Source organism: Schistocerca cancellata, chromosome 1 (genome assembly GCF_023864275.1).
Source record: "Schistocerca cancellata isolate TAMUIC-IGC-003103 chromosome 1, iqSchCanc2.1, whole genome shotgun sequence".
NCBI classification, from domain to species: domain Eukaryota; kingdom Metazoa; phylum Arthropoda; class Insecta; order Orthoptera; family Acrididae; genus Schistocerca; species Schistocerca cancellata.
The window spans coordinates 1,173,102,941-1,173,115,049 of NC_064626.1; the positions used below are offsets into that span (position 1 = coordinate 1,173,102,941).

Here is a 12,109-nt window from a genome sequence, read left to right on the forward strand (position 1 = left end):
CAGTTCTAACTGTTCTATTCGTGGCAGTAACCGGCACTGTTGCCGATGCATGGCTGCATTTCATTGCCCGGCTGTATCGTTGGCAATATGCATTATCGATTACTGTGTAAACGTACCTTACAATAAGGGCTTCCTGACTGATGTAACATTTTCAGTGCGTAACTTACGAAATGTGATGAAAGAACAGTACTAATGTAGGGCCTTACTAAAGAATGGAAGGAAAATTCTCATTCGTCGTCGCATTGACGAAGAAATTATTAGAGGCGAAGGCACAAGCTCCGCTCTTAACTCTCTATCTCTCTGTCTCTCATGTACATGCACCTCCCCCCCCCCTCACACACACACACACACACACACACACACACACACACACACACACACACACACACACACATTCTACAGTTGACTGACGTCACAAATGTTGGCCTCTTATTTTGTGTGTCTGTTCGACGATCTTTCTTGAAAACGAGCATGACCTCTGCTATTTTCCAATAATCAAGAACAGTTAGCTCCTCCGAAGACCTACACTGCTGCTGGAAGGGGGCCAAACTCTTTTGTATACTCTATTTACGATCTTACTGGTATCCCATCAGTTCCAGTGGCCTTCCCGCTGTTGAGCAATTTCAGGCGCTTTTCTATTCCATGGAACTTCGATATCAGCATTTTTGTCGCTCGTGCAACAACTTAAAGGAGGTACTACAGTGCGATCTTCCTACGTGAAAAGTTTTGAAAAAAGACATTAAGTATTTCGGCCTTTTTGTGCCATTCTCCACTTCAATGACATTATGGTAAAAAAGTGTCTAGACAGATGAGTTCGATCCGTTTACTGAATCAACGTAAGTCAGAAACTTCTCAGAATTTTCTGTCAAGTCTGTAGACAGAATCTTACTGTCCAATTTGTCGAACGCTTGTCGCATGGCTCTCCTTACGCAAATTTTGGGTTCGTTTCGTTTTTGTTTGTCTGTGAAGCTTTGGCTACGTCTAAATTTGCAGTGAAGCTCTCTTCGCTTTCTTAGCCGCTTCCTAACATGGCTGTCGAAGCACGGCGGGTCTTTTCAATCTCTCACAACTTTGGTCGGCCCATGCGTGTCTACAGGGTATTGTATAACGCTCGTAAGCTTTCTCCATCAATATTGAACGTTGTTAGTGCTGGAGATGAAATTTTCGTGTTGACCGTTCAGGTAATCTGAAATTTGTTTCTTGTCGCCCTTGATGAGGAGGAAGATCTTCCTACTCTTTGTTGTATTCCTACGTACAACTGTAGTCAGTGATGTTGTAACGGCCTTATGATAACTGATTCGCCGTTCTACGCTAACCAGGTCTAAAAGTTAGAGTTTGTTTGTCATCAGCAGATCCAAGATGTTACCTTCACGAGTCGGTTCAGTGATTAAATGCTCAATGTAATTTTAGAATAAAGCACTTAAATCAGTTTCACACTATTCCCTGTCCATACTACCCACACTAATCACTTGAGTCTCCACGTCTATAGCAGGTAAACTGAAGCCTCAACCTAACACTACAACATGAGCAGGAAATTTACTTGAAATATCCCTCTGACACTGTACCACACAAGCGGCTCGTAGTAAAATAGCGTGGTTATGGAATATCGTCTCAGTTATGTGACTGGATTTGCGATTTCCTGTCAGAGAGGTCACAGTTCGTAGTAATTGATAGAAAGTCATCGAGTAAAACAGAAGTGATTTCAGGCGTTCCCCAAGGTAGTGTTATATAGGCCCTTTGCTGTTCCTTATCTATATAAACGATTTGGGAGACAATCTGAGCAGCCGTCTTCGGTTTTTTGCAGATGACGCTGTCGCTTATCGACAAATAAAGGCATCAGAAGACCAAAACAAATTGCAAAACGATTTAGAAAAGATATCCGAGTGGTGCGAAAAGTGGCAGTTGACCCTAAATAATGAAAAGTGTGAGGTCGTCCACATGAGTACTAAAAGGAACTCGTTAAACTTCGGTTACACGATAAATCAGTCTAACCTAAAAGCTGTAAATTCAACTAAATAGCTAGGTATTGCAATTACGAACAACTTAAATTAGAAAGAACACATATAAAATGTTGTGGGGAAGGCTAACCAAAGGCTGCGTTTTATTGGCAGGACACTTAGAAAATATAACAGACCTACCAAGGAGACTGCCTACACTACGCTTGTCCGTCCTCTTTTAGAATACTGCTGCGCCGTGTGGGATCCTTACCAGGTAGGACTGACGGAGTACATCGAAAAAGTTCAAAGACAGTCAGTACGTTTTGTATTATCGCGAAATGTGGGAGAGAGTGTCACAGAAATGATACGGGATTTCGGCTGGAAATCATTAGAAGAAAGGCGTTTTTCGTTGCGATGGAATCTTCTCACGAAATTCCAATCACCAACTTTCTCCTCCGAATGCGAAATATTTTGTTAACACCGACCTACACAGGACGGAACGATCACCACGATAAAATAAGGGAAATCAGAGCTCGTACGGAAAGATATAGGTGTTCATTCTTTACCCGCGCTATACGAGATTGGAATAATAGAGAATTGTGAAGGTGGTTCGATGAACCCTCTGCCAGGGACTTAAATGTGATTTGCAGAGTATTCATGTAGATGTAGATGTAGATGCAGGATTCCCCTCATATGTTCCGCCACTACTGCTCCTGAGACAGGGGGCTATAAAAGCCTCCCATGACCACGTTCGATCCACCGTTTAATTCCAGTTTTACCCAAATTATTTCCCATTCGGAATCTATACTAATCTCACCAAGTATTTTCGTATTTTTTTATGTCTGTAAAGGCGCCTCTACCACCAGCGTTCAACCCACACATTCCAATCGGAATTTGGAATTTCATTGTTATTGACAGCTCGTTTCATCCAGCTTTCTATCGCTACTACTATGTGGGCATTATTACTGTTTCTAACAGGGAATAGTATCGGAACCTTTCCCTAGAATCTCCTCGAATTAACTATTGCTACGTTAACATTGCCCCCCTCCGAAATGCTGTGATGAATGCTAACCCTCTCAAGAATTAAAACACATCTTATATATGCTTTGCATGTGGTGTAACGTGAGATACACAGCAGCTGCTGATCACTGGAAATATTGTTACTTGTACATTTATATTTCTGTTCATCTTTGCAATGAAACACTTCCACAGAACTGTGAGCCCTGTACTAAAAATGCTTCATCTTTGTCTTCTGTTAAAACTGAACAGTGGCAGAGGTTAACCCCAAGACGTTCCACTGGACTCTCATTTGGGAGGACGACGGTTCAATCCCGCGTCCGGCCATCCTGATTTAGGTTTTCCGTGATTTCCCTGAAAATCGCTCCAGGCAAATGCCGGGATGGTTCCTTTGAAAGGGTACGGCCGATTTCCTTCCCCATCCTTCCCTAATCCGATGAGACCGATGACCTCGCTGTCTGGTCTCCTTCCCCAAACAACCCAACCCCAAGACGTAAACACAATGCTTACAAGTCGTATTAACTCACATAGATCCATCTTACAATGGAGGTTTAAACCTCTGGACCAAGTAGTGGAAATGCGATAAATTGTGACTGGTAACAGTAAACTTGTTGTTTCAATCGGTTTCAGCCACGTATTTACGTTTATTGTGGGTGGGAAATGCCGCGTTATGCGGCGACTGAGTGAGCTGTAATCCGCGTGTACTCTGCGGCAGTGACGTCGCCCCAGCACAGCGGCTGTGGCGAGCGCTATCTGGTGGTCCGTTCCGGTCAAGAGGTCCAGCGCGGCGCGGACTCTCTACCTGCCGCGGCGTCCCGCTCTCAGGTTTCCCAAGGCGGGCCCGCCAGACCGCATTCCGCCTCCTCCTGTCGCCTTCCCACAGGATACACCCGTCCGCGCTGCCTCCTGTAGGCGTCCCTACTTTTCCGCTGTCCGCCTGTGGACTCAAGCGTCGCGTCACGTCCGTGTTCGCGGTCATGTCTACAGATTTCACACTCCTCCCTTCCTCCCACCCTCCAATGCGGATGATGTTCGTTTTATATTGTAGCTTTCTGGAAGAGACAGTATAATTTTTTGTGTCAGAAGCAGTTCAAAGTCTTTGCAGTTAAACTCATGCTCATAAATTAAGGATAATGCTGAGACATGGCGAAACAACGCTCTGGTGGGCGGTTTGCGGGTTTAAATCACCTCGGGGTATGACCATGCGGTGCATTTGACCTGCGGTCGTCGCACTGTGGCGCTGGCAGCAGTCCACATGCGCAGAGGTGTGTTGGTGTACGTCAGAGTACGGTGCAGCGAGTAAGTGTGCAGACGTTTTCAGACGCGCTAATGGTGACTGTGTGTTGAAACTGGGTCAAAGAACACATATTGATGACGTTATGAGGGGTAGAATACTAGGGCGAGGCTGGTCAAACACAGCAGATCGTAGCACTTGCCACAAAGTGTGATCTCAAGATTGTGGCAACGATTCCAGCGGACAGGAAACGTGTCCAGGCACTACAGTAGGGGACGTCCACAGTACAACACCACAAGGAGACCGGTATCTCATCATCAGTGCTTGCAGACGGCCACGGAGTACTGCAGGTAGCCTCGCTCGGGACCTTACCGCAGCCACTGGAACAGTTGTCTCCAGACACACAGTCTACAGACGACTGAACAGACATGGTTTATTCGCCTGGAGACCTGCAAGGTGCATTCCACTGATCCCTGGTCACAGGAGAGCCCGTAAAGCCTCGTGTCAAGAACACAGTACATGGTCATTGGAACAGTGGTCCCAGGCTATGTTCACAGACGAGTCCAGGTATAGCCTGAACAGTGATCCTCGCCAGGTTTTCTACATCTACATCTACACTCCGCAAGCCACCCAACGGTGTGTGGCGGAGGGCACTTTACGTGCCACTGTCATTATCTCCCTTTCCTGTTCCAGTCGCGTATGGTTCGCGGGAAGAACGACTGTCTGAAAGCCTCTGTGCGCGCTCTAATCTCTCTAATTTTACATTCGTGATCTCCTCGGGAGGTATAAGTAGGGGGAAGCAATATATTCGATACCTCATCCAGAAACGCACCCTCTCGAAACCTGTCGAGCAAGCTACACCGCGATGCAGAGCGCCTCTCTTGCAGAGTCTGCCACTTGAGTTTGTTAAACATCTCCGTAACGCTATCACGGTTACCAAATAACCCTGTGACGAAACGCGCCGCTCTTCTTTGGATCTTCTCTATCTCCTCCGTCAACCCGATCTGGTACGGATCCCACACTGATGAGCAATACTCAAGTATAGATCGAACGAGTGTTTTGTAAGCCACCTCCTTTGTTGATGGACTACATTTTCTAAGGACTCTCCCAATGAATCTCAACCTGGTACCCGCCTTACCAACAATTAATTTTATATGATCATTCCACTTCAAATCGTTCCGCACGCATACTCCCAGATATTTTACAGAAGTAACTGCTTCCAGTGTTTGTTCCGCTATCATATAATCATACAATAAAGGATCCTTCTTTCTATGTATTTGCAATACATTACATTTGTCTATGTTAAGGGTCAGTTGCCACTCCCTGCACCAAGTGCCTATCCGCTGCAGATCTTCCTGCATTTCGCTACAAATGGCTGGCGTGAACCAGGAACCATGTGCCAACCCCTTAATGTCCTAGAAAAGGACCTGTATGGAGGTCGTGGTTTGAGGGTGTGGAGTGGGATTGTGACTGGTGCACGTACACCCCTGCATGTCTTTGACAGAGGAACTGTAACAGGTCAGGTGTATCGGGACGTCATTTTGCACCAGTATGTCCGCCTTTTCAGGAGTGATAACGCCCTGATGGGTGATAACGCATGACCCCACCGAGCTGCCATCGTGGAGTACCTTGAAACAGAAGATATCAGGTGAATGGAGTGGCCTGCCTGTTCTCCAGACCTAAACTCCATCGAGTACGTCTGGGATGCTGTCCGACGATGTATCGCTGTCGTCTTCAAACCCCTACGACACTTCAGGAGCTCCGACGTGCACTGGTGCAAGAATGGGAGGCTATACACCAGCAGCTGCTCGACCACCTGATGCAGAGTATGCCAACCCGTTGTGCGGGCTGTGTACGTGTGCATGGTGATCATATCCCATATTGATGTCGGGGTACATGCACAGGAAACTGGCGTTTTGTAGCACATGTGTTTCGGGACGGTTTTCTCAACTTTTCACCAATACCGTGGACTTACAGATCTGTGTCGTGTGTGTTCCCTATGTGCCTACGCGCCAGTTTTGTGTAGCGCCACGTTATGTGGCACCACATTGTGCAATTATCCTTAATTTATGAGCATAAGTGTAGGTCTCACTCCATCCAACCATATTGTATCAGGGAAAAAGCTTCAGGCAGGGAGGGGGGGGGGGGCACAAGGTGGAGAAAGAAGATAAATTAGATTTTTATCTGTCCATCGTTGTTGACGATGGCGCCTCGAAGGCAAGCAGCTTTAATGTACTGTTTTACGTCAAAGATTACAGATTTCGTGAGTCTACTAGACTTTTCATCTTCATTATTCATACAACAAATTCGGAATAAACATTCGATTATCAGGTTGTAATATCTCATTTCCCGGCTGTGCCTGTGCGCGTTTCCTTTAGCAGTTGTCTAGGACAGGGTCGGGTTCTCGGGATAAGGAGGCGTTTTTTCGCCTAGAGTCGATGGACCGGTCTTTCCCTCATCATCCTAAATGGTTTGTGACGAGAGCCTAAATACCTGGCTTACAGGAAGAGTAATTCTCCCCGTGACGGCCGATCTTACAGACATCCGTAGCAGTTAAAGTTCTAGAAGTCCTATCAGAAGGCAGCACCTTACAGAAGCGCTGTATCAAGTGATGGTTCGGTAGCAAAGGTCGCTAATAAAGACAATCAGTCTACAAAAAGATAACACATTAATGAGCTTATGTACTCTGTGTATGTTTTGTACGACGTCGCACACAACATTAAGGGCATACATGAAATGAATTTTCAATAAGGACAAAAAAATCAACTGTGAAAATTTGTACCGGACCGGGACTCGAACCCAGATTTTCCGCTTATCGCGAGCGATCGCCTTACCATTTGGCTATCCGTACACGACGCATGTCTGACGATATATGGAAGTTTGGGTATAGCCATGAACCGTGCACGGATAGCCAACTGGTAAGGCGACCGCTCGCGATAAGCGGAAAATCTGGGTTCGAGTCCCGGTCCGAAACAAATTTCCATTGTCGTCATTCCATTCTACAGCTGATGGGTGTCCTTATCCGCAACAGCAAATTCATTTCATGTACTTCATAACGGTCGACCTCTGTGGCCGATCGGTTCTAGGCGCTTCAGTCCGGAATCGCGCTGCTGCTACGGTCGCAGAGTCGAATCCTGCCTCGGGCATGGATGTCTGTGATGTCCTTAGGTTTAAGTTGTTCTAAGTTCTAGGGGACTGATGACCTCAGATGTTAAGTCCCATATGCTTAGAGCTATTTCATAACGGCTGTAGTCGCCGCAGTGCCTCTTTGTTTGGACATGCATCCATGTCCAAGGGAACTTTGCATCATAATCAGGACACCACAGGCACTGCAGTATCGCACATAAAGGACAGGTCGGCTACACAGTGGTACGGCAACTGTCGTCGTAGGAAAGCTCACAGGAGCAGAAATGATTAGCGAGCAAATTAACAAACAGAAGATTTACTTAACCTGTATTTCTCCAAGCGTATGAAGACTCATTACAAATAATGCAGCAAGACATAGTCCAATTAAAGCACGAACGATGGTGTCAGAGCCGTAACTAGGCGGCTTCTGCGTAGCATGATGTAGCGAAGAGGCTCCATGTACGAGTGAAGTGAGTGGCTGCCGCCGGTCTGCGGCAGCAGGGGGCGGTCGTATTCTAGAGCCGCTGGAGGTGTGGCTCAGCAGGCGCACATCACTGGGTCCGCCAGTCCCGCACGACAGCTATCGGCGTCTGGCGGAAACTTGGCATTCCTCTGCCACTTAAAGACCCCCGATACCACTATGTAGACTTAATAACTGAGATACATGTAATTTTGTATAGCTATAGGTTATCCTGTGCTGTTTTATCATATATAAGCCGGCCGCTGTGGCCGAGCGGTTCTAGACGCTTCATTTCGGAACCGCGCTGCTGCTACGGCCGCAGGTTAGAATCCTGCATCGGACATGGATGTGAGTGACGTCCTTAGGTTAGTTAGGTTTAAGTAGATCTAAGTCTAGTGGACTGCTCACCTCAGATGTTAAGTCCCATAGTGCTCAGAGTCATTTGAAGGAAAAGTGACAGCCAGATATTTCACATCGGAAACAGTGGACCTAGGGATATTTAGGAGTGTGGAAATCTCGGGTACAGACGCATGACACAAGTGACACACAATCACTTGACCACGTTCAAAGTCCGTGTGTCCCGCGGAGCGCCCCATTCTGCTCTCTCGCGATGTGTAATGACTACTGAGGTCGCTGATGTGGAGTACCTGGCAGTAGGTGGCAGTACAGTGCACCTAATATGAAAAACGTATGTTTTGGGGTGTGTCCGGATACTTTTCATCACATAGTGTATTTTAAAGTGAATGTCACTTCGAAAGTGGAGTTAGCCCTTCTTCCAGAGCAAAGAGCTTAGTTTCCTAGTACGGAAAGCCCAAGAAGCATTCGGAAGTGTGCTTGAATTCTGTTTAGGCGCTTCCCTACTTGTCCCAGCTAGTGTTGCTTTCGGTGAAAAGAGGCCACAGGGCAGAAAGTCGAGCCATTTTGTCTTCTGATTATCGACCAGAGTTGCTAGTTGCCAGTTGGAAGCGGTGTATAGAACTGTTAGCAGTGAACGTATTACATTCCGGTGGCCGAATCTTGGACTCTTTGTTTGAAACTAGTTTGACAACAGCTACAGGGCTTTTAATTATTAACGTTGGAGTACTGGGAAGTTTAACCCAGTCTCGCGGGCCAAAGCGACGCTGGCGACGCCTATTAAGAGTGATTCGCAGTGTAGCAGGGCAGAGAATAATTTCGGGTCCGCCAGTAGTAGTTTCCTACTAAACTGCCAAGAGAGTGTGGTGGATTCTGTCCGCTGCCGCGAGTGTGTTTTCGCGCGACGCAACAGAAGCTCCGAGGCTCGGAGAGGTAAGGTTTAAACTCTGTGTCTGAGAAAACCCTACCAAGTAGGATTAATGGAGAAAATCCAAATAACAACAACTTAGGTTTATTAAGTCAAACTGCCAACAGCTTGGTTGTTGTTGTTGTTGTTGTTGTTGTTGTGGTCTTCAGTCCTGAGACTGGTTTGATGCAGCTCTCCATGCTACTCTATCCTGTGCAAGCTTCTTCATCTCCCAGTACCTACTGCAACCTACATCCTTCTGAATCTGCTTAGTGTATTCATCTCTTGGTCTCCCCCTACGATTTTTACCCTCCACGCTGCCCTCCAAAACTAAATTGGTGATCCCTTGATGCCTCAGAACATGTCCTACCAACCGATCCCTTCTTCTGGTCAAGTTGTGCCACAAACTTCTCTTCTCACCAATCCTATTCAATACTTCCTCATTAGTTATGTGATCTACCCATCTAATCTTCAGCATTCTTCTGTAGCACCACATTTCGAAAGCTTCTATTCTCTTCTTGTCCAAACTATTTACCGTCCATGTTTCACTTCCATACATGGCTACACTCCATACAAATACTTTCAGAAATGACTTCCTGACACTTAAATCTATACTCGATGTTAACAAATTTCTCTTCTTCAGAAACGCTTTCCTTGCCATTGCCAGTCTACATTTTATATCCTCTCTACTTCGACCATCATCAGTTATTTTGCTCCCCAAATAGCAAAACTCCTTTACTATTTTAAGTGCCTCATTTCCTATTCTAATTCCCTCAGCATCACCCGACTTAATTAGACTACATTCCATTATCCTCGTTTTGCTTTTGTTGATGTTCATCTTATATCCTCCTTTCAAGACACTGTCCATTCCGTTCAACTGCTCTTCCAAGTCCTTTGCTGTCTCTGACAGAATTACAATGTCATCGGCGAACCTCAAAGTAACAGCTTGGTACGTACAACTACAAAATTATAAACGCAGAGAAATTTCTCTGCAGATGATTTAAACTATCATTTAAGATACCGACATCTTTTTCCGTTGTCCGTCGTTCCTTAGTTGCTTCAAAATTCGTGGAGGTATATTCCGTCTTCGCAACTAAATGAAACACTGTTTCTTGGCATACACATTTCGCTTCTATTATTCGTGAAGAATCTTCAGTAGCCTGTAAAAGGTATTTTTTGTATGAATATTAAATGCATTGTGTAAAAGTTACAAGAATGTTACTATGTTATATTTTCTTGTTTTTCAAGTCAGAAACAACTTTTCCTGCACAAGTTGCCTGAGGTTAAATTACTTTTGCTTCATGCAATAAAAGTCTGCATAGTGTTTTATGTTATTACTTCTTTATTTTTCCTACTACTACTGCTACTTCAACTACTAACCCTATTCGCAACACATTTTATTGGAGTTCGACTCTTTAGAGGTAGAGTTATTGGGGCCGTACTAATAGCTCCGGATAACAATCGGGGTTATCATGCGAATCCAGTGAACATGTTCATCACTGACCGACTGGGATTACGGCGGTAACATCCGTATCCAGGGTTTCATAAGGTCAGAGCCGGAACTCGTATAAATGAAGTCACGGTCCCTAATTTCAAACGAGATTCTTTTATTCGGGACTAAACTGAAAAGCTCGAAGGTTGTTGAAGGGCATTGAACTAAGAAATAACTATTAAGAAGAAATTCGGTACTTTGCGTCGTTTCCAAGTTAATTAGCACTGAAGTTAGTTAATGAGGTCCTTGCTCGCGTGAATTCAAGCAGCCTCCCAGATAAAATTAGTGCCAGTTGTTCTCATAGCGTAGATGATAGCGCACGAGATTCCTCAGCCTTTGGATCGGGTTCCATCCTTACAACCGCCGCATGTCCAATTTTTATATCTTGTTCGGTTTTGGGATACCAAACGAATAACAAGTTTGGTGACACCGCCTCTGGCGGGCCGATTGAATTTGCGCTCACAACGGCCTCATTGGCTTTTAATGCTAACTCGACAACGGCGCAACATATTGAATTTTTTCTTAACTGTTATTTTCCAGCACAACCTACCCTGGAACACCCTTACAAGTGTTTCAGACTGTTTCTGACCACCCTGTATATGTTCTTAGACATCTCGATCTGTGGAGCATTGGAGAAACATTTGGGTCTGTTTAATATGCTTTATGTACGACTGTCGGAACGTGCTCTTGACGTTACGCCGTGATGGAATATTAATTTCTTCAAAATTCCCGATTATGTAAGTCATTGAAGCTGCAATAAGTCACTATTCTGAATTTATTAGCAACTGCAATTCATTCCGAGGCCAGAAAGATCTCTACTCTGCAGGTCTCCTTGGATTTTGTTACAATCTTCCTGTGGTGAAATGTTTCTGAACACAACATTACTGGCTTTCCAGAATTGCGGAAATTGAGTTCGGTTTGTCCGGAACAGAAGAGAAGAGAAGCGAAGCGTTTGAAATGTGCTGCTCCAGAAGAAATTTGATAATTAGGTGGACTGATAAGGTAAGGAATGAGTAGGTTCTCTGCAGAATCAGCGAGGAAAGGAATATATGGAAAACACTGGCATGAAGAAGGAACAGGATGATAGAACGTGGGTTACATCAGGGAATAACATCTATGGTACCAGAGGGAGCTTTAGAGGGTAAAAACTTTAGGGGAAGACAGAAATTTGAATGCATCCGACAGATAATTGAGAACCCAGGGTGCAAATTGTACTCAGAAATGAAGAGGATAGCGCAGGTGCGGCCGCATCAAACCAATCGCACCACTGATGACTCAAGAAAAGTTGTATTAACAACAATAATCAGCGTATTGTCTTGCTGAAAGTGGAAGCAGATAGAAACATAATTTATTTCACGTCCACTGCTCCTGAAATTTTCTGGTAAAGGCCCAAATGTGACCCGGTGAAGCCGGCCGCTGTGGCCGAGCAATTCTAGGCGCTGCAGTCTGGAGCCGTGCGATCGCTACGATCGCAGGTTCGAATCCTGACTCTGGCATGAATGTGTGTGATGTCCTTAGGTTAGTTAGGTTTAAGTAGTTCTAAGTTCTAGGCGATTGATGACCTCAGATGTCAAGTCCCATA

General features: G+C 45.3%; 1 protein-coding gene across 1 annotated transcript in view; it reads right to left on the reverse strand.

Moving 5' to 3' along the window:
* The window catches only part of LOC126094153 (transcription initiation factor TFIID subunit 13), a 427,001-nt gene that overhangs the window by 106,498 nt on the left and 308,394 nt on the right, over positions 1-12,109 (reverse strand). The window lies entirely within an intron of this gene.